This window comes from Triturus cristatus, chromosome 1_2, assembly GCF_964204655.1.
Source record: "Triturus cristatus chromosome 1_2, aTriCri1.1, whole genome shotgun sequence".
Taxonomy (NCBI): Eukaryota; Metazoa; Chordata; class Amphibia; order Caudata; family Salamandridae; genus Triturus; species Triturus cristatus.
The window spans coordinates 884,862,230-884,886,906 of record NC_140580.1 but is presented as its reverse complement, the minus strand read 5'-3'; positions in this window follow the sequence as shown (position 1 = coordinate 884,886,906).

Here is a 24,677-nt window from a genome sequence, read left to right as displayed (position 1 = left end):
GCTATTTTCAACTTTACCCAGCTCACTTGACATGCTGCTCTGTAGTCTGCCGCAGCCTGTGCTATTTAAGTGGAGAGAGCAGTATTAAAGATTATTGTTACCTCTGTTCTGTCCCACTTCCTGGTTGATCACTGTATACTGCACCGCCATCTTGAAGGTTAGGGTCTAGGTGCTCATTAGGGAAAGCCTATATCCGGCTCATGCGAGCACGTACACACAGTGGGAGCACTGCTCACTCGCCGAAGTCACGCCAATGGCAAGCCCATCCACGCCTGTGCCCACCTGTCACTCCCCGACAAAAAGTCTATCCCTCCGGAAAGAGTAGGCTACTCCAACACAGCACTCTATAAAATGAACTATTATCATGTTAAACTATGCAGGTTAGGGACCGGTTGTGAACATTTTCCTCCTTGGAGTTTGGAGGTCCCTGTTTCTTGTTAAGTCTGCAGCTTCTCCTGCCTCTCCCGGGGTACGACAACTGATGCCCACAAGTGGCCATTTTCATATTATTTAGCGGATAGGGGGAGGGTCTCCCTCATTCGCCGACCTCACTTCCATTTGTCTGGTCTGTAGTGTCTCTAGTCAGTACCTCAGAGACTAAACTCAGTCCTGACCAGAACCCCTTAAACACCTGCTGCAATATCAGGTCATTGTCCAAACATGCAATTGAAATCTGGGATCTCTTATCTCCGCTTGTTTCAGATTTTTTCTTCTTGACTGAAACCTGAATAAACTCTACGGCCCTCCCCTGCTTCCCTTTGGCACTGACTGAAACTATCAAATAGTTAAATTGGGCAGAGAAACCAGACGATGGGGGAGGGAGGGTATGTGTGGCCATTGTGTTTCGAGATTCTGAAAAGTTCATCTAATCAAATAATTTTTTATTAGACTGGGTGGAAATGAGTATTTTCTAAGTTAAGTTGGCAGCTGGAGTCCACTTTAAGGGCGCACTCATCTATCTCCCGCTTAAGACTAAGAAAGATTTTAGTTAACTTCTAGCCAAATACATCGCCCCTCATGTGTTGGCATCTAGTAATTTTCTCTTATTGAAACACTTAAATTTTCATGGTGAAGATGGCGCAAAGCCTGAGGTTGCCCAACTCTTTACTGACAAGGATATGTTGGGCCTTCGCAAAAAGTGTGGTTGGCCACACGTATGTGGCTAGTCACACTCTTGATTGAATTTTTACAAATTCCCTACTTCTAAAGAGTAAGTGCTCTCTCCCTTTAACATTGACTTACCACCATGTAATTACATTTCAGATTGCTAAGGCTGGTCTGAGGGACCAGTCAGTCAAAGCAATTAATAATGTGTAGAGATCCTGAAATACAAGCTCTCAGGATATGTCCTTCAAGAAATTTCGCCTGGCAGAAGTCACTCCAGGTTCCGGTGTCAATGTAGCGCTGGCTAACTATCATAACACCCTCACGGTTGCTTTTGATGGAACAGCACCACTCAAATAGGCTAGGTCCACCTCTTCTATGCACCATTCTCCATGGTACTCTTCAGAACTCAGCAGCCTGAAAGGTGCTTGCAAAAGGCTCGAATGAAGATGGTGCAAATCTAAAACCATGAAACAGCAGCCAATACTTCAGAACTCACTACCTATCACAGACAAATTAGAATTATGAGGAAACACTATGGGCCATATGTACGAAGGCATTTTGCATTTCCTATTAGTGGGAATCGCATTATTGGGCCGTTTTGAAATGCAAAATGTCATTTCAGTATATACGAAAGACATTTGCGGTGGTGCAAATTGCGATTTCAACTTAGTAGAAATCGCATTTTGGAAATTCCAAATTGGAAATCGCAAATAGAGATTTCTAAATTGAGAATCGCTAACCTCCTGAACAAAGGATTTCCTAATTGCAACTAGTCGCAAAATGGCCATTCAGGAAATAAAATTACCCACGATTCGGATCAGGTGGTAACCAGATGAAAACTGTAAAAAGGCTCTTTCACAATGGCGGCTTTGTGTGTTCTGATGAGGGGGATGAGGATTTTGGCTGGTAGGCAGAGGAGGAGACAGGAGAGGATATTTAGGTTGAGGGTCACCCTTTTTGAACAGACTGAGGAGGAGATTTATGAAAGGTACAGACTCAGTAGTCACGTAATTCTTGATTTAATGGCTGAGTTACAGCCTCAGCTGCAGACCCCAACACACAGAAGCAATGCAATCCCACCACATGTGCAGGTATTATGTTGCCTACAACTCTTAGCTTCTGGCAGTTACCAGGGGGTCATAACTGTGACACAAAGTGCCTAGTCTAGGTTCTTTCACAGGTTCATGGACATTCTGGTTGGTAAAGTTAACCAATATATATCTTTCCCTAATATGCCCCAATTATTGCAACAAATCAAATTTGTGTTTTAGCGGGTAACACAGTTTCCAAATGTCATTGGCTGTGTTGATGGCACACATATGTGTTGATATCACAGCGCCTGAATTCACATACAGGAACAGGAAAAGCTCACATACTCAATGTGCAGAAAGCCTGTGATGCCTCCTGTATCATAAAAGACTTTGTGGCCAGATTCCCAGGCCGCACCCAGGACTCATTTATGGTCTGTCACATTGGGATACAAAACCGACTGTCACAGGGTGATTTTGGTGAAGGTGTTTTACTAGGCATGTGATTCGCAGACTCAATAAATACAGTGGGCAGAACACTTTGTGACCTAATGGTTTTCCTTCTAATGCTCTTCAGATTACAGTGCATATGCCTTGTGTCCCTGGATATTCACACCATACCTGACTCTAAGGACAAGAAGTGAAAGGCAGTAACAGCAGGGCACACAGGCATTCAGTACAATGCATTCAATCACAGAGAGGATCTTTGGGATCCCGAAGTCCCAGTTTTTCTGCCTCTACAAGACCGCTAGAGCACTACTGTAAAGACCTGAGACGTGCTACAAGATCATCACCACATGTGCCATTTAGCATAATATTGCAATGAGAAAGAGTTTGCACAACATCTGAAGAGCCTGCATCTGACTCTGATGATGAGTTACCACCACTACAGGTGCAGCAGGAGGGTACACGTGCAGCAACGGTACAAGCAGGACGTGCAGAGATCACCAATAACTATTTCTGAGGTAAGAGTAATTAAAACATCTAAAAAATAGACATTACACATGATGGTAATGCATGGTGCATAGCTCAGAGACCACCTTTTATTCAGGTAGGGACAACATTGTTTCTCTCAATAATTAACTGTATCCATTGTGGATGTGACATTGCAATTGTTTCAACAAAGCAACAAAGTACGTAATGACAAACAAAACAAAGTTGACTCAACTCGGAGTGTTCAGTGATTAATTTCTTGCGGCATCTGCGGTTGGGTGCCTTGTCAGCAACCCTGGGCTGTGTAACTATTGACTTGTTAGTCCCAGAAGTGTTTTGGCATGAACGCCTGGAACTGCCTGCCTCCTAAACGGGCGTGACACTGAGGCTAGAGCTCTTTTTGCTCTCAGGTGGGGGCAGGATGCCGGGAATACAGAGGTTCTGGTTCTGAATATTCTCAAGGGCTTTGATCACTTGCACTGGCCCACGTGTAACAACCTGCCAACAGTGCCCCACGTCAATTTGTATGTCTACAGTTCGCCTTGCTAGTGTTGTTGTGGCTACTGCCAATCGGTTGATGGACCAGGTGAAGGAATCAAAGCGTGCCAGGAACTGCCTGTGCCAGCACACAGTGCACCCTCTCCATGGCAGCAATCCACAGATTCTGCCCTTTCTCCAACTGCCGCACAGACATAGACATTCGTGGCAGATGCCTAGCGACAGTCCTTAGTTGTTTTGTTTGCAGGTGTTGTACAGAGATGCTGGACTTCTCTAAGCCACCAAACACAGGAGAACTCTCTGACATGACGTCTGACACATTATCATTGCGGACTGTTGATAGTTGGCCTCTGCACTGTCCGTGTGTCCTGCCCACAGATGTTGTGGTGTCCCTGCTCTGCGATTGTCCTTCATTACTGTCCACAAAGTTTGGTAGTATTGAGATAATAATAATGACAATAATAATAATAATAAAGCTTTTAAAGTCCGTAGCTACTCCCAGAGGAGTGTCCCAGCACTAAGGTCAAATAAACCAACTGACAGCTCGAAGCACAAGAAACAGCCGACATCTAGTTAGCAAACAACCATGTTTTTGGATTTTTCCAAAACAGACGTCCTGTCTCAGAATGCCCTAGCTGCAGAGGAAGAGAGTTTCACAGCCGGGGTGCCAGATAGACAAAGGAAATAAGTATAATGGACAACCCAATATACCCTTGAGGGCTCGGGCAAATATAAATGAATGGGTAAGAAGGTGCCTTCAAGGGATTTATTCAATGATTACAACAAATTCTTGGACATTAATCAAAGGTAGGTTAATTGTATACCTACAATCTTAATCACTGTTATTTTTTGTGACTTACAATCAACTTAATTTCTCAGATTGTTCATCAAATAAATGAGAGCATATCACATCAAATTAATCTTGACTGGCATATGGAGGAGAGAGAAAGCAAGAACAAAAAAATCAGAAAATCAGGTGTGTATATAAAAATTCAATTTTATAATCATAATTCAAAAGGGTACTTTACATAGCAGCAATTATTTATAAAGTGAAAGAAGATAGTTGAATAATTCAAGCCTTCACTTGGTAGTTGGTCAAACACTTTTTCACAAAAAATAGACAATCAGTTCATTGGAAAACAGCGTGAGAGTCGACGTTTCGGTCTTTAAAGTTTCTTTGATAAGACCATCCTCAGGACTATATAATTTAAAATGTTGACCCCTGGTAAAAAACAATAATAAGACGAAATCATAAACAATGAAAAATCAATGAAAAAATCAACACCTATATCAGTGATACTCTTCCTCCAAGAAGTGTGTATATATAATTACTCATTTATGATGCATATCAGCACATGTAATAGGTAAATCAGAGATTTCCTGGTCAAACTCTATAAATGAACAGTAAATGTTTTTCTAAATAAATCATTTCAAACCAATTGTACATAAGTTAACCATTTACTTAAAGTGAAAGGCAACTGTTTAATCATATTGCTTTTCACATTTCTTGAAAATCAAGTGGGTGGCCATGGATAATGTTATTGAAATCCTCAATTCAATCTCACAATAATTGGTGTTAGACATAACATATAGTGTATATCATCGTTCATATTTGTATATTCTAATATGTTCTTTATATTTCTCTTTTATCTCTGCTGATCTCCTTTTAAATGGCGAGTGTATTTTCTATAAAGAATTTGGCGAAGATAGCGTCATATTTGCTTGCAAGATCTATAACTTTCATATGAAATGTACCTTGGTATCTTGATAGTAATTAATCTTCGCATATGACAAATATCTTCCTGGTATTAGTCTAAGAAAAAGAAAATATGACGGACTCAACTAAGTATCATAGCGAGAAATAATATTAGAGCATTGTCCAAAAAATCGGCTAGTGCTACAGCATTAATATTTAAAAATGCTTGCTCTCAAGTGTATTTAGTGGGTCATTGTCAAAAAGAGGTATCCTTGAAGGAATAGATATTTAGTCAGGACATACCTTAAGTGGCTTAATAATTTCTTTAGCCAGTGGAAAATGTCAAAGGACGTATGGGCAAGTCTTTCATTAATTTCCAGAGATGGAATCACTCGTTTCTCGGTTAAGTAACGTTGTGGACGCTCTCGATTTAATCTAAGGAGTAAACATTTAACAAGCCGGTATAAGTTTGCTATCAAATGCTGGTATAACGCTTGGAAAGATTCACAAAGCGCTTTAAACATACCTGAGATCTGATAGAATCAATCGTTTCTCGGTTAGGTAACGTTGTAGACGCTCTTAATTTAATCTAAGAATTAAACATTTAACAAGCCGGTGTAAGTTTGTTGTCCAATAATGGCATAACGCTTGGAAACATTCAAGGAGCGCTTTAAACATACCTGAGGTCTAATGCGGATATATGAAGCACGTCAAATCGTATGTGCAACTTGCGAAGCCCCGCGTTTGTATGCTCGCGGCTCTTAAACTGATTCGAAAGAGACAACGGACTAGGAAGTGTATGTCAGCCCGAGAATTGTTGAATGGCAGCCATCTTTGAATGGAGTAGTTGTTATATTCGTTGAATCAAAAACGATAACGAACTAGGAAGTGTATGTCAGCCCCAAAGCTGTTAAAAGGCAGCCATCTTTGAAAGGGGTAGTTATGTCTACTTAAATTGATAATTCGGTGTGAACATATTTATTGATGATATTTATGTAACTGGACACCTTCTTTAATAACATCTTGTAAAAGGGCAATCATTTTGGCCTGTTTTTAGATTTTAACTAATTGATGAGTCAATAACTAGCTCGGCGAAGCCCAGAATAAAGGGCTGTATTAACGACCAAGGTGAACCGGATTCATCAATTCCAATAACTATGAGAGGAATTGATGTTGGTAAATGTTGCATCAGGTTCAACAGATCTAAATAAAGCATACAGCTGATTAAAGGTGCTGGGCAACCATTGAGAAAAATATAACCATTGTGAGATCGTTATTTACTCATGTAGTATCATGTCTATTAGTGATAGCAGGAAATTTTTAACAGAAGACCATCAGGACACTAGAATCATTATCGCAGTATGGTAATATACAAGAAGAATATTGGTGATATAAGCCAGCACATGCTCACTAGTCTCATATAGCACATGTTAAAATATAACAGAGTTGTATATACACTTAAGATAGTATTGAGAGCATTTCTTGTTACAATAGCTTTATGATCACAGTCTATCTTAAAATGTAGGAGCCTGCCTATACAGATCTAGATTGTATAACAATGTTTATGCTACTATACATTTCTTTGATTGATGAAAACAATTTTTAGCAATCAATATAACATCTTTGCAGATAATGAATGCTACAGATGCAGATCATTGAGGGAAATTAGGCAAGACAGGCTAGAGTGTGCCATTCAGTTGCGGAGTTCAAACCCCGATTTACTACATCAGTTAGGCAGTAATTCCTGTGCGTACTAATTTCTTTTTTAGACGTTCCAATTGATTCAAGTCTGATTCATATGGAAGTTGGGTTATAGAGCCCCTACTGCCCAATAGTGAGGGACCACCTGCGATTTTTAAAATGTAATCATCTGAATATGACAATGTCTCTGCTTCAGACATCTATATTAATATTTTTCAACAAAAAACAAACAAAAACCACTGAAAAAAGTGGTCCACAACAGACAGTTGTCTGCGCTTAAAGTAAATAAGTATAATGGACAACCCAATACACCAAATGTGGTATATTGTATACAATGTCCCTGCAATTTGCATTACATTGGTAAAACAATTCAACCAGTCAAAAAAAGAATTTTGCAACATCAGTCACGCATTAGATGTTGTACAGACAATGCTCCTCTGGTAGAACATTACCACAGACAGGGCCACTCTGATAAAGAAATGCGTTGGTGGGTACTTGAAGTAGTTAAACCAACAAAGAGACAGACTAATGTTGACCATCTATTGACCATTAAAGAAGGTAAATTAATCTGCCTAACTGATGTAGTAAATCGGGGTTTGAACTCCGCAACTGAATGGCACACTCTAGCCTTTCTTGCCTAATTTCCCTCAATGATCTGCATCTGTAGCATTCATTATCTGCAAAGATGTTATATTGATTGCTAAAAATTGTTTTCATCAATCAAAGAAATGTATAGTAGCATAAACATTGTTATACAATCTAGATCTGTATAGGCAGGCTCCTACATTTTAAGATAGACTGTGATCATAAAGCTATTGTAACAAGAAATGCTCTCAATACTATCTTAAGTGTATATACAACTCTGTTATATTTTAACATGTGCTATATGAGACTAGTCAGCATGTGCTGGCTTATATCACCAATATGCTTCTTGTATATTACCATACTGCGATAATGATTCTAGTGTCCTGATGGTCTTCTGTTAAAAATTTCCTGCTATCACTAATAGACATGATACTACATGAGTAAATAACGATCTCACAATGATTATATTTTTCTCAATGGTTGCCCAGCACCTTTAATCAGCTGTATGCTTTATTTAGATCTGTTGAACCTGATGCAACGTTTACCAACATCAATTCCTCTCATAGTTATTGGAATTGATGAATCCGGTTCACCTTGGTCGTTAATACAGCCCTTTATTCTGGGCTTCGCCGAGCTAGTTATTGACTCATCAATTAGTTAAAATCTAAAAACAAGCCAAATGATTGCCCTTTTACAAGATGTTATTAAAGAAGGTGTCCAGTGACATAAATATCATCAATAAATATGTTCACACCGAATTATCAATTTAAGTAGACATAACTACCCCTTTCAAAGATGGCTGCCTTTTAACAGCTTTGGGGCTGACATACACTTCCTAGTTCGTTATCGTTTTTGATTCAACGAATATAACAACTACTCCATTCAAAGATGGCTGCCATTCAACAATTCTCGGGCTGACATACACTTCCTAGTCCGTTGTCTCTTTCGAATCAGTTTAAGAGCCGCGAGCATACAAACGCGGGGCTTCGCTCGTTGCACATACGATTTGACGTGCTTCATATATCCGCATTAGACCTCAGGTATGTTTAAAACGCTCCTTGAATGTTCCCAAGCGTTATGCCATTATTGGACAACAAACTTACACCGGCTTGTTAAATGTTTACTTCTTAGATTAAATTAAGAGCGTCTACAACGTTACCTAACCAAGAAACGATTGATTCTATCAGATCTCAGGTATGTTTAAAGCGCTTTGTGAATCTTTCCAAGCGTTATACCAGCATTTGATAGCAAACTTATACCGGCTTGTTAAATGTTTACTCCTTAGATTAAATCTAGAGCGTCCACAACGTTACTTAACCGAGAAACGAGTGATTCCATCTCTGGAAATTAATGAAAGACTTGCCCATACGTCCTTTGACATTTCCCACTGGCTAAAGAAATTATTAAGCCACTTAAGGTATGTCCTGACTAAATATCTATTCCTTCAAGGATACCTCTTTTTGACAATGACCCACTAAATACACTTGAGAGCAAGCATTTTTTAATATTAATGCTGTAGCACTAGCCGATTTTTTGGACAATGCTCTAATATTATTTCTCGCTATGATACTTAGTTGAGTCCGTCATATTTTCTTTTTCTTAGACTAATACCATGAAGATATTTGTTATATGCGAAGATTAATTACTATCAAGATACCAAGGTACATTTCATATGAAAGTTATAGATCTTGCAAGCAAATATGACGCTATCTTCGCCAAATTCTTTATAGAAAATATACTCGCCATTTAAAAGGAGATCAGCAGAGATAAAAGAGAAATATAAAGAACATATTAGAATATACAAATATGAACGATGATATACACTATATGTTATGTCTAACACCAATTATTGTGAGATTGAATTGAGGATTTCAATAACATTATCCATGGCCACCCACTTGATTTTCAAGAAATGTGAAAAGCAATATGGTTAAACAGTTGCCTTTCACTTTAAGTAAATGGTTAACTTATGTACAATTGGTTTGAAATGATTTATTTAGAAAAACATTTACTGTTCATTTATAGAGTTTGACCAGGAAATCTCTGATTTACCTATTACATGTGCTGATATGCATCATAAATGAGTAATTATATATACACACTTCTTGGAGGAAGAGTATCACTGATATAGGTGTTGATTATTTCATTGATTTTTCATTGTTTATGATTTCGTCTTATTATTGTTTTTTACCAGGGGTCAACATTTTAAATTATATAGTCCTGAGGATGGTCTTATCAAAGAAACTTTAAAGACCGAAACGTCGACTCTCACGCTGTTTTCCAATGAACTGATTGTCTATTTTTTGTGAAAAAGTGTTTGACCAACTACCAAGTGAAGGCTTGAATTATTCAACTATCTTCTTTCACTTTATAAATAATTGCTGCTATGTAAAGTACCCTTTTGAATTATGATTATAAAATTGAATTTTTATATACACACCTGATTTTCTGATTTTTTTGTTCTTGCTTTCTCTCTCCTCCATATGCCAGTCAAGATTAATTTGATGTGATATGCTCTCATTTATTTGATGAACAATCTGAGAAATTAAGTTGATTGTAAGTCACAAAAAATAACAGTGATTAAGATTGTAGGTATACAATTAACCTACCTTTGATTAATGTCCAAGAATTTGTTGTAATCATTGAATAAATCCCCTGAAGGCACCTTCTTACCCATTCAGATAGACAAAGGAGCTCCCACCCATACTCACTTTCTTTACCCTTGGGACCTGGGCTAACAAGGCCCTAAAGGACGAGATGCCTCAAAGGGGAATATGGTGTGATTAGTGGGTGCAAATAGGTCGCGCCTGACCTCTTGAAAATCATGTAGCAGTAGCAAAGGGCCTTAAAGCAACACGCTTCTTCACTGGGAGCCAATGAAGTTTAAGAAGTTTTGGGCCCATAGGAGCCTGTTTAGAAAGTTTTAATAGCAGTCGAGCTGCCAAATTCTGAACACGTTGGAGTCTCAGCAGCTGTGATTGAGAAACACCCAGATACGGAACATAACAGTAATCCAGCCGCAAGAGGACCAGGGCTTGGATCACTTTCTTCTGAGCATCTGGTGGTAGACGGCCAATTAAGCTCTTCAAAGACTTGAGAATTCCAAAGCACCTGCCTGCGAAAGCTGTAACTTGGTCATTGAAGGTCAGATTTCAATCAAACCACGTGCACAAGTTCTCTGGCTGGAAAAGCGCAGAGTGCCACAGGCCACCAAACCGGGAACCAAACAGCCAGCTGGCGCCCAGGATAAGGATTTCAGTTTTGCCTGCAGTGGAGGTCCATCCACTGGGAAACCTCTGACAGACTAGCCCTCAGGAAGGCCGCCCCACTGGCAACATTTGGAGATAGAATAATAGTCAATTGAGTGTCATCAGCATATGGTAAAATATCAAAGCTGTGAGACTCAATGGCATCAGTCCGGGGGCACATATAAAGGTTGAAAAGAGTAGGGCTCAAAGAAGAGCCCTGTGGCACCCCCCCCTGAGTTTTGGGGCCACCTCTGTTTGAAAAGGCTTTTTCATACTCTGAAAGGACCGGCAAACAAAGATGCTAACCACTCCTAAAGATGGCTGTGAGATACAGTGTCAAAAACCGCACTTTGTGGCACTTCACCTTCCCTGAAGAGGCGTAGAACTGGATTGAGTGCCGGCACATTGTGAGGTGGAAAGGAGTAAAGACTGGGCGCCAGGAGATTAATCAGGACTCTGATCATGCCTCTCCATGACAACAGTGGCTCCAGCAGTTGAGTACAGACATGTGAGCACAATCCGGGAACGGAGGGGGCTTCAATGTACTAAGGTTAAGAGTGTTGAGAAGGTTGATGATGGGCTCTATACGGTGTTTGCATTGTGTCCTGGGTGGGAACAGTGGTGATGAGGGGATCAAACTGGATCTGGACCTTAATTGATTGGCCATGAAGCGTCGTTCTTCTGGGTTGCCGGCAAAGAACATTTCAGGCATATTTATGTAATTGGGTATTATAATGGGAAGACACTTAGCCATGAAATCACAATGGTGGCAATGTAGCCTACCCGTGTTTCCATCTGTTTATCTTGGGGCAACAGACTCTCTGTGAGCTGGGGTAATGGGCGGTTCTGTTCACACAATGCAGGGGTGAAGGGAGGGGGGGGGGGACTGGTGGGGTTTCAGATTTAGGTCTTTGTATCAATTGCGGTTTCTTGACCGCGAACCATCCAAACGTAAGAGGAAATATGATGGCTTATGCTTATTTACGTTGATTATTGTTATGTTAACTGTACAAGTTTGTTTGCTCATCTGCAGTAGGTTGGAATGCATTGGGGTTGGTTGGCAGGCAGTAGGGAGGGCGGCAACACTCAGCAGATTATGGAGGGATGGGGAGCTCTGGAGAGACAGAACAGTCATTCATGGTTGGTTGTGGTACAAATGAGCTGAACATTTAGACCTGGAATGTTAATGTTCTGAGGAACAAGATAAAATGGACGTTAGTGCTTCAGCATCTGCGCAGGCACTCCCCAGACCTCGTCCTATTCCAGGAGACACACTGTCAGGAACTGACGGATCGCGCCTACCGTATCGGCTAGAGCGCTGAACTACGCTTCCCAGCAGACCTCCCTTTCGGGAGGGGCTAAGGACATGTACGCATGTACTGCGCAGGGAGCGTCGTAAGTGATTCTGACCTGTTGGCCACCGTTGCTCTGGATCCTCTACCAGGGTGTCCCGGTGGATTTGGCGTTCTCGATTGAGACGCGAAGACCAACAACCATTCGTCCTTAGGCTCATTTCCGAGCCTTTTACCGCGTCCGCTCTGCCGAGCGAGACGCACTTGCCCTTTTCTCTTAGTTGTTTTCCGTTAGCGGCTGCTGCGGAATCCTTCAATTCCCATGTGTGCGGCGGACTCCGTCCGAGTCCGCATCAGTAACCCGCTTAGCCGAGAAGGATCACCAGGGTGCCTGTTAGCAGTGGATTCCTATAAACCGTGTGGTTCCTGAAACCGTTGGATTCTTGGGAAGACCGGTAAGACTCCTGACGTCCGGTGAGGAGGTCAGGAGAAAAAGACTATTCTTTTGTTTTGTGCATTGGCGGACCTCCTTTCGCCCCAGACCAACAAACTCCAAGGCCAATCTGGCTGGTTATGTCATGGGATCATATGCTTTGAGACTTTGGTATACAGGATTGTCCTAGGGACTGTACAGTACATTACCGCATCCCTGCAGCTAATTCATAATCTGCATACCGTTTGCCACAGCAGTGGGGACATCACCTTCCTTTCTCAGTTTCTGGAGTTGGCCATATTCCCATTGATTTATAGGGGTTAGGATTGGGGTACGTATTTGGAGGAATGCGAGTCTGCCGAAACTGGGGACATTGAAGGTGCGAGTTGCTAACGTATGCTTTGGCTTTTAGGTGTCGCAGCTTCCCAATGGTGAGAGACGTATCTTGCTGTAGTAAGACTGAGAGAGGAAGGGTTCACCTCCAGAGAAAAAACTACTTTTGGTACGGAAGCTGCTTAGCGAGAATTGTATGAGCGTAGACAGGGAGTCGCATATTGTTAACCTTTTGTTTATCTCGTTTCAGGTATCCCTTCCTTTGCTGTTCCTACCCTACCCTATCCCTTGCTTGATTACCTCTATGCTCTGTGTATGTTTGCCTAGTCAGAGTATGGGGAAGTCAGGAGGTGGACCCCTCTAAGCATCACCTTAATCCTGAGGAGCTTGGATATTCGTGACAAAATCACGTACCCACGAACTCGTCTCCTCCCGGTCAGGGTTATACTTAGAGATGGCTACGTTAGATGACGTATTACAGGCCTTGGTTCAAGTCCAACAGGAAGTAGCCGCTTCTCGAGCGGAGAACGCTGCACTTAAGGAGAGGATGGATAGACAGGTTAGAAACCCTTTTGACGTTTCTACAGGCAGTCCCCAGATACAGGTGACGGTTCCGCCACCAATACCCTTGGCTAGTCCGGAACGATATGCTGGCGACCCGCATAGAATACAGTCCTTTCTCACGCAGATCACACTACATTTCTCATGCAGACCCGCCTCTTTTTCCACAAACATTTCAAGAGTAGCGTTTGCCATATCATATCTCACCGGGGACGCCGCCAACTGGGAGGTTCCATTGGTCAGAAACGATGACCCTCTACTCTCGGATTGGGCTGCGTTCAGGAGAGAATTCGAGAGGGTGTTTGATAGGAGAGCCATCACGCTCAGCGCTGATCGGGAACTGCTGGAGCTGCGTCAAGGCAGAAAGGATTTGATCACATATATGACTACCTTTAACAGGTTGGTGGTAGAAACCGCTTGGCCAGAAGAAAAAAGAATGGCGTTATATTATCAAGGGCTAAGGGATGATATAAAAGACGTGCTGGCACAAATAGACCCCCAGCCCACCACATGTACCGACTTAATAAATCTCACGCTACGGTTAGATCATAGAATGACCGAAAGGGGAGGGGATCGTAAAGGAAGGGAGAGAGTCCCGGTGGGAATGGAGAGCGAAAACCGTTCCTCTCAACCCCCAAAAGATACGGGTCCAGAACCCATAGACGTCGGAGCGATTAGGGCCACTCTGTCCAAGGCAGAAAGAGAAAATCGGCGTGCTCAGGGTCTCTGCATGTACAGCGGGAAGAAGGGGCACTACGTACCGGATTGTACCGTAAAACACACGAAAAGGAACGTTTCCTACTCCGGGAAACAAGTAGCAACCATGGTAGCGGAGCCAGAAGAATGTAGAACCAGGGAGTCTAACAGGGTGGAGGTAGCCGAGTATGAGTGGAGATTACCGTCGTTGGCGGTCTCCGGGGTACAGGGTGCGACGGCCCACATAGTGTTGTCAATGCTCCTTAGGACAGGACAGCGGCAGCACCAGGTATGGACGATGATCGATTCCGGAGCTACTGGTAATTTCATAGATTATGGGCTGGTACAGCGGCTGGGCTTAGTGAGAGTGCCCAGCACCAGACCAGAGATGGTGCTAGCGGTAGATGGCACCCCGTTGAAATCTGGCCCTATCACTGAGCACACGGAGATGGTGGAGTTGGTTCTCGAGGGCACGCCACAGGACCATGTGGAGAACATCGCGCTGAACATCATCGAGGCCCCTCAATATGAGGTCATTCTGGGCATGCCTTGGTTGTGGCAACATAACCCCACTATGGACTGGAGGCACAAAACCGTCGAGTTCAACTTCACCGACTGTTTGTCTAACTGCATGAAAAACCATACGTCCCACAACTTTCCCCTCGCACAGGGGTATCAGGTAGCAACAGCAGCCGAGAAGGACGTAGCCTTAACCGTAGAGTACGGACAGTATAGGGATGTGTTCAGTGAAGTTAAGGCAGAGAACCTACCGCCCACTCGCGACTATGATTGTCGTATCGATCTCATAGAAGGCGCCGTCATTCCGTCTTGCAGGGTTTACGCCTTATCGGAACCAGAAACCAAGCATCTACGGGCGTATCTGAATAATTTCTGTTCCATTGGATTTATACGCCCTTCTCGTTCCCCAGCAGCTTCTCCCCTTTTCTTTACGGCAAAAGCCAATGGTGAGTTAAGGACGTGTATAGATTACCACCACTTGAATAAAAACACAGTGAGAAACCGATACCCTCTTCCACTCATCCCGGTGTTGTTGGATCAGGTAAGGGAGGCCATGATTTATACCCGGCTGGACTTGAGAGGGGCATATCACCAGGTTAGGATTCGCGACGGGGATGAGTGGAAGACGGCGTTCAAAACTCGTTTTGGGCTGTTTGAATACTTGGTTATGCCGTTCGAGTTGTGTAACGCCCCGGCGGCTTTCCAGTATTTTCTCAATGATGTGTTGAAGGAATACGTGGACCGGTTTGTGATCGTCTATATCGATGACATCCTGGTTTATTCGGTCACATCCGCACAGCATGCGAGTCACGTCATCCTCATCCTCAAAGCACTGCAAGACAACGGATTGTACTGTAAGCTCAGCAAGTGCGAGTTCAGCGTTACTGAGATTGAATTCCTGGGAATCATTCTGAATCCCCGGGGGTTTAGGATGGCAGAGGAAAGTGGAAGCAGTACAGAATTGGCCTGTTCCGAAGTGTGTGAGAGAGGTGCAATGTTTTTTGTTTTTCTCCAATTATTATATGAGGTTTATCTCACATTTCTCGCAGTTGGCCTCTCCGGTAACCAGAATGTTGAGGAAGGCGACCCCCTTTCTCTGGACATTCGAAGCCATGGAGGCTTTTGTTCAGTTGAAAAAGGCTTTCTGTACCGCACCCATCTTACGACATCCTCAATCAGACATTCCGTTCGTGGTGGAAGCAGATGCCTCGGATGTGGCCATAGGGGCGATGTTATCACAGAGGGATAAACATTCAGGACAACTACACCCGGTGGCTTTCCTTTCCAAAAAACTGAATGCGGCAGAAGTCAACTACACCGTGGCCGAAAAGCAACACCTGGCCATAAAGAAAGCCTTCCAGGAGTGCAGGCATTATCTTTGGGGGGCTCAACATCCCATAACCGTCTACTCGGACCACCGGAACCTCCAGTTCATGAAGACAGCACGGCATCTGTCGCAACGACAAATGCGGTGGATGTTGTTTTTTGCGGAATACGAGTTTGTGATCACCTCCAGGCCAGGGTCGGACAACAAAAAGGCAGACTCGTTGTCCAGACAAGGAGAAATGGAGGAACCCCTCCAGGAAGAACAGAGAGCTATCATACCACCTGAACGAGTACTATGTACAGTAACAGTAAAGCAATTCCTGGAGCAACTCGCCAACAACCGATCTCTAGTCCAGTGGCAGACGTGGGCAGGGCAGGATGTCCATCGAACACTCAAACATGGCATCCCTCTGTATGATAACAAACTGTATTTACCTACCCACGCCCTCCGATTGAAGGCGTTCAAATGGTGTCATGACGCTGTCCTGGCAGGCCATCAGGGACACAAGAAAACGGTTCACTTGATGCAACGCCAGTTCTGGTGGAAAGGCATGGTCAAAGACGTGAAGCTGTGGGTAGGACAATGCGAGACGTGTGCCAGAGCCAAGGGGGAACAAACCAAGAGCAAAGGAATGCTGATGCCGCTGCCCACTCCGTCTCAGCCATGGCAGACGATTAGTGTGGACTTTATACTGGGCCTGCCAATGGACCAGGGATGTAACGCTATCTTGGTAGTCATCGACAGCCTGACAAAGATGGGCCATTTCATCCCCTGTAAAAATCTGCCTACTGCTAACCAGACCGCTCAACTGTTGTTGACCCATATAGTCCGTTTGTATGGGATACCTAGGGTCATCATCTCCGACAGAGGTCCTCAATTCGTTGCTTGATTCTGGCACATGTGGTGCAAGGCACTACATGTGGAAGACGCTCTGTCAACCAGCTTCCACCCTCAGACAGATGGACAAACCGAACGTCTGAATCAGACTGTCAAGAAATATTTGAGATGCTATGCCGATGAAGCAGCGAAGCCGTGGGTGTCTCTGTTGTGGTTGGCTGAACTATCGTAGAACAATGCGTGGCATTGCTCCATAGGAGAAACCCCTTTTCGGGCTAACACCGGTTTCCATGCAAACACCTTGCCCGTGGTTGTTCCTAGCAAAGTGCAAAATCATCCAACGGTGTCGGCTCAAGTGAAGGCTCTCTTGAAAATTCAAAGGCGAATCCAAGCCCATCCGGGAAAGGCCAAGACGTCCTAAAAGAAATGGGCAGACCGACATCGACAGGAGGGTCCAACTTACCAGGTGGGCGATAGGGTCTGGCTTTCCACAAAGAACTTGCGATTCCGTTATCGCAGCATATTCCACCCTCGGTATATAGGACCCTATACCGTTCTGCGCAGGATCAATCCCGTGGCCTATAAACTAAAGTTGCCGGCTTCCTTGAGAGTGCATCCCGTGTTCCACTGCAGTTTGCTGAAGCCTGCACGAAGCGCGTGGCGCAGAGCACCGCCGCCAGTGATGGTGGATGGTCAGAGGGAGTATGAGGTGCGGCGCATCTTGGATTCCAAGTACCGCCACGGATGCCTGTGGTACTTGGTGTCGTGGAAGGGCTACCAGTCGGAGGACGATTCTTGGGAGCCATGCTCAGGGGTCCATGCCCCCCGTGCGGTGCGTTTGTTTTTTTCCCTGAATCCTGGAAAGCCTGGTGCTAGGAGGCGCTTGGGAGGAGGGCGTACTGTCAGGAACTGACGGATCGCGCCTACCGTATCGGCTAGAGCGCTGAACTACGCTTCCCAGCAGACCTCCCTTCTGGGAGGGGCTACTAAGGACATATACTCACGTACTGCGCAGGGAGCGTCGTACGTGATTCTGACCTGTCGGCCACCGTTGCTCTGGATCCTCTACCAGGGTGTCCCGGTGGATTTGGCGTTCTCGATTGAGACGTGAAGACCAACAACCATTCGTCCTTAGGCTAATTTCCGAGCCTTTTACCGCGTCCGCTCTGCCGAGCGAGACGCGCTTGCCCTTTGCTCTTTGTTGTTTTCCGTTAGCGGCTGCTGCGGAATCTTTCACTTCCCATGTGGGCGGCGGACTCCGTCCGAGTTCGCATCAGTAACCCGCTTGGCCGAGAAGGATCGCCAGGGGGCCTGTTGGCAGTGGATTCCTATAAACCGGGTGGTTCCTGGAACCGTTGGATTCTTGGGAAGACCGGTAAGCCTCCTGACGTCCGGTGAGGAGGTCAGGAGAAAAAGACTATTCTTTTGTTTTGCGCATTGGCGGACTTCCTTTCGCCCCAGACCAACAAACTACAAGGCCAATCCGGCTGGTTATGTCAGGGGATCATATGCTTTGAGACTTTGGTATACAGGATTGTCCTAGGGACTGTACAGTACATTACCGCATCCCTGCGGCTAACTCATAATCTGCATACCATTCGCCACAGCAGTGGGGACATCACCTTCCTTTCTCGGTTCCTGGAGTTGGCCATATTCCCATTGATTTATAGGGGTTAGGATTGGGGTACGTATTTGGAGGAATGCGAGTCTGCCGAAACTGGGGACATTGAAGGAGCGAGTTGCTAACGTAAGCTTTGGCTTTTAGGTGTCGCAGCTTCCCAATGGTGAGAGACGTATCTTGCTGTAGTAAGACTGAGAGAGGAAGGGTTCAGCTCCAGAGAAAAAACTACTTTTGGTACGGAAGCTGCTTAGCGAGAATTGTATGAGCGTAGACAGGGAGTCGCATATTGTTAACCTTTTGTTTATCTCGTTTCAGGTATCCCTTCCCTTGCTGTTCCTACCCTACCCTATCCCTCGCTTGATTACCTCTATGCTCTGTGTATGTTTGCCTAGTCAGAGTATGGGGAACTCAGGAGGTGGACCCCTCTAAGCACCACCCTGATCCTGAGGAGCTTGGATATTCGTGACACACACCTTAGGGGAAATAAATGTAGAGCTCTAAACTGATTTGACTGTAAGCTGATCCCTCATGCTGGGTATAGGACCGGCTTCCAGGGGATGGGAATCTTACTTAAGCAATCTGTTCCCATAATGGTACACTGAACATAATAAGACACCGGAGGCCAATATGTGGCCGGATACAGAGTGGGGCGGAGCTTACCCATAATATATGTTTGTTGTATGTCCCGCCATGTCTACACACGGCCACACCTCCGGAGGTGAGCACTATGCTTCTATACATGTCAGATGGGATCTGGATCCAGGGAGCTGAAATGAAGGAGATAATGGAACTCAGCTTAGATAGGGAGACGAGTGCTGCCACACTACCTGATCAGGGCTCCCTTAGGCCCTTCTTGAAGGCATTGGGAAAGGTAGACTTCTGGCGGCTACACCACCCGCAGCAGCTATAATACATGTACTTCTCCCCTGCCCACGGAAGCTTCTACCGGCTGGATTACCTCTGCACCCATACTGGAATTGCGGGTAGATTTAAGGTAGCCACTCACTATGTGAGAGGCATATCGGATCATTCACTGGTTTGAGTGATACTAGACGACCCTACCAAGGAATTAAACTACCCTAAAAAATAAACCCATGGTATTTAAAAGACAAAGGGATTACAGATAAACTTCGAGAGGGGGCAGAGCGATACTTAACAGAGAAAATGGGGTCAGCGGATTCTGTGTGTGTCCTGTGGGAAGCTTTTAAAACAGTTTTGCGGGGTCGGGGTCAGGCTCAGTGTCAGGCCTTGATTGGGGGCGTGAAAAAAAAGCAAAGACTTGCTTGCTCTGCCCTCAAGGAGGAGATCACACAATTGGAGGTCAGGGTGGTGACTGAGGGGGAGACAGAGTTACAGCATCAGTTGCATCTCCGGCAGCATGATCTGAGAGCGCTGGTAGAACGAGCGGCCTGGAATCATACACTGGCGATGTACCTTCACCTGTATGACATTGGGGACAAGGTGAATAAGTTATTAGCATGGCTCAAGGAAAGAGAACGGGATAGCCCTTGGGTTTCAGAAATGAGGGATCGGAATGGCAAACCCTCCACTGCTGGCTCTGCAATTGCAGACACGTTCGCTGAGTATTACGAGAAGCTGTATAGCTCCTCTGAGTCTAGGTCTCCGGGCAATTGCGTGGACCTCCTTTGGGACTTCCTATTGCCTACGCTCACTAGGGAGGATAGAGAGGCGTTGGAGGCTGGCCTGGCTGAGGAGGAGCTTGTGGCGGCATTACAGGACCTCCAATTCACTAAGGCAGCAGGGCCTAATGGACTTCCGATAGAATTGTTTAAAGGGATAGTAGACATGGTGGTATCACATATGCTGGCCATGTTTCAGGGAGCACGTGAGGAAGGGTGTTTGACACTGGACCAGAGGACTGCCTTTTGATTAGTTATCTGCAAAAAGGGTAAGCCCGCTGCTCAATTTTTGCGTCCAGGCTGGCATAGTAATAACGTCTATTGTATATCCGGACCAATTGGAGTTTATACCACACAGCAGCACTCGCTTAAATCTACATCATTTATTTGGAGTGAAGCATGTGACTGAGCACCAGGATGTGGGCGCATCTGTGGGAATGTCACTAGAAGCAAGGATCGCCTCCAACATTATTGAATGGTGCTATCTGATTGCCACTCTGGCGAGGTTTTGCTTTTGGCAGAGGTTCTGTAGCTGGGTCCGGCTCCTGTATCAACAGCCGTTGGCAAGGGTGCGAGTCAATGGAGTGGTTTCCCGAGTCCTCTCCCTGCAGAGGGGCACTAGGCTGGTTGCCCCTTCTCTCCCATGATCTTCAGCCTAGCCCTAGAACCACTTGCCACTTGGATCCAACAGGACCCTCTGCTGCGGGGGTGCGCTGTGATGAGCGCTGGAGGGAGGCCACAGGATTCCTGAGTTGGAATGAGCATCTTACGAATATGTCACCATTATGGTACAGTGACCTGCTCCATGAGGTGGGTGGACTTGGAGGTTTCTCCAAATGGGAGTTGTTGGGGATAAAACACCTGGGAGATATTTGGCACGATCAGGACTACATAACATTTGTAATCCTGAGCCAGGAATTTGGGTTGAGAGAAACAGACAGGTACAGATATCTCCAGCTGGTGTGTGCCCTAAAACGACATATACGAGAGAGTGAGCAATTTTCGGAGGCCTCCCCCCCCCCCCCCCCCCGGTGTACTGCCTCCTAACGGAGCATCTCCCTGAAAAAGCGATCTCCATCATATATCGAAAATTGGTAAACAACTCACCTGACTCATTGGTGGCACTGCAGGTTGGCCAGGTGGAGGATCTAGGTGACTTAGACAACGGCTGTCAGGAGGCCATCCAAAGACCCCATGAGGTGGCAATACAAGTTAGATTTTGTCTGGTCCAGCTACCAATTCTTCATCTCTCCTATTATTGAAGGAACAGACTAGAAAATTGGGAGGTCCCCTGCCTCAATATTTCTGCGGGATGTGATGGAAGGGTACGTTTTTTTCACATTCTCTGGAAGTGCCCAGAAATAGAGGCACACTGGAAGGGAGTCATACAGGTTATTTCTAGGGTACTGACCTTGGAGGTCCCCATGGACACCAATGGGCTCTTGTTGGCAATATCGGGTGAGGATAAATGGCCCAAATATCAGAATGTCTGGTTGGCACTGGCAGCAGGGATAGCCAAGTGGAACATAGCAAAAGTGTGGGGCTCGACAGATCCAACCAGATTAAACAACTGGAAAATAGACCTAGATCGGTGCCTGAGGCCAGAAAAGGTGGGCTATCGTAGCAGAGGCAGCCCACGGAAATGAGAGAAAATATGGAGAGCCTGTCAGGCCTACAGAGGGTACTGACAGTGCTGGGTTAGATGATAGAAGGACCTTGACTTTGAAAGTGGGTAGATGAGTTTGCCCTCATTGCTGGGCCATAAAAGCACCCTTATGGTTCCGATTGATGTCCTGCGTGTCATGTATGTACTACGCTATTCGACATGTCCTGATGTAGGTTCTTCTGCAATGAGCATGATTGAAATAAAAATATATTTTTTTAAATTCTAAAAGCTGCTAAAAAGTATTGTTGTAACTGTGCTTCATGTGTTTGTGACATGTTGATGATGAACAGATATGTTTAGTGTAGTCATCAGCACACAGTACAGCAAGAAACATTTGCATTCTACAACTCCCATGATGCACTTCCAGGGTAGGACAAGCATCTCAATGGAATTATTCATGCTGTGATGTATGATTTATGGATTTGCTAACATTATGTTGAGTGAGTAAAGGGAAGATTAGTTACCCTGGCTGGTGCCTTCAGGATTGGAGGTGTCAGTGTCCGACACTCCAACCACACTTTCTGGTTCCAGGGTCCCCTTGATGAGTGTCTCCATTGGAATGGGAGGGGGGTGTTTTGAAGGTACAGCTCCTGTTCCATGAACCTCAGACATCCTGCTGGTCACCTTCTCCTTTGTGTGAGACCTAAGGTCTTACCAGTGTTTGTGTATCTCTGGGATGGTCCTCTGGGTGACACCTAGGGAGTTCACCTTCTCCAAGTTGCTGGTCCAGATCTTTATTTTGTTGGCTCTCTGGTACTGTGACGGAGGCCTTCCCAAACAGTTGGTCCAAAATGTCACCTTCCTGCTCCCTGAATCCTTGTCCCTATCTTCTTTGGACATGGTGTTCTCCAGGAATGGAGTGATACACTGGCAGTAGTGATGCAGGAGCACTCCTTACTTTCAGCACCTTCCTAGGCTTCTGGGTTGTGGCCACACCATGTATTTGTGAACTTCCTGGTCTGACATCCTCATTCTGCATCCAGAATGTGACTTTTCCTTTTTTTTGATTTACTATTACTATTTCCTAATTTCGAATGTGAATCAGTAAGAATCTGTAGTAATTCAGCCGGAGGCAGGCATATATTTTGAGTAATTTATTTATAACTACATGGTCGTGGAGCCAGTAGGCAACGGCTCCACCAGGCTCAGCAGCAAGGACCAACAGGGAATATAACATTCCATATCACTAAGCAACATCAGACTTCTACAGATGACATAATAAAGATTCTACAAAATACACATTACTTCACACCTTCCCTTGTTCCTAAACAAACAAACCAAAATAAATAATTATCTGAAACGAACAGGTATAGCATGGGATCTGGCACTCCTTCTAATAGAACCAGGAGGCAATGACATTTGTTGAACATCTAAACCAGAAACATTGGAATTGGGAATTACATTTGACACATCATCAGGGTTACGAGAAATAATGGGATTAGAACCATGAACAACTTTAGAAACGTTTGACAGGTTCCACCAGTGCCCCCTTCAACTTGAACAGCATTTCCATAAATTTTAATAACACGGAGTGGCTTGCAAAATTAGCTTTCCCCTTTCTTTGCATATATAGGAGACTTAACTTTGACAGTATCGCCAACGTTAAGATATGACAACTTAACACCCATCTTAGCGTCAAACCAACCCTTGTGTTTAGACTGGGTCTCCAATACATTTTCTTTGACCAGAGGCATAAGTTTATCAATACTAGTGTCAGATCTCAACACTTTTGTTATCTACCCAGGTCTAAGGGAAGTGTTAGCTTTCCCTCCACTCATGAGTACAAAAGGTGCAACCTTAGTGGAGGAATGAGAAGTGGTCCTATAGAACCAAATCATGTCATTGAGGGCACATACAACATCATGATGCCCCGCTCCAGCCCATTTGACACAATCCCCAACAACACGATTCATTCCCTCTACTAGACCATTTGTCTGGGGATGATAGAGTGAGCTTTTAACATGTTTGATACATGAAGACTGCAGGAAAAGCTGAAATTTGCTACTGACAAATTGCTTACCATTGTCAGACACAATGACTTCTGGAAAACCCTCCCTCAAAACAACATCAATGAGGAAATCGATGATGGTTTTAGCATTAGCTTCCTTGCCAAGTTTTATCTCAGGCCATTTGGATGCGTAATCCATGAGAACTAAGATGTACTTAGTCTGTCCTCTTAAAACATCATATGGTCCCTGGACGTCAATCCCCACCTTAACCCATGGACCATCAGGGCAATCAATGGAAATTAGAGGAGTAAATACTTTCAGAGTCTTATCCGATGTATTACAAACGCAACACTCACAAACCATGGTCTAATCATCGGCATCCATAGACGGCCACCAAAAGGTGTCACGAATGCGACGTTTTTTAAGTGTGGCACCCAGATGTCCTTCATGAGCCCTTCTCAAAATGTTTAACCTGAGAGAAGACTGAGGGACAAGCTTCTCACCTCTCAACAAGAAACCATCCTCTAGGGATAACTCACTTTCAATCTTGCAAAAGGGTTGTAACAAAGGAGAGAGAACTTTTTCGCGTGGCCAACCTTTCATTACCAATTCACAAACATCTTGGAGATCAGAATCGGTATTGAAGGCAGACCTCCATTCTTCTTCGGAACCCACTCTGAGTTCAGGGATATCCAAAGTGGCAACAAAACAATCTTCGTCAACAAGATCTTTAAATCTAATTTCCTCTTTTTTCATTGTTATCAACTGGAAATCTGAAAAGGAAATCTGCCCTAAAAAAATTTCCCCCAGAAATGTGCTTGACTTCAAATTGATACTGTATCAGCCTAGTGACCATTCTTAGAATCCTGGGTGTGCAGCACTTACTCATGTTGTCACCCAGAATGTTCACCAGAGGTTTGTGGTCGGCGAGGAGCAAAAAAGGCCTACCCCACACATAGGAGTGAAACTTCTCTATGGCCCAACAACATGCCAAAAGCTCCTTTTTG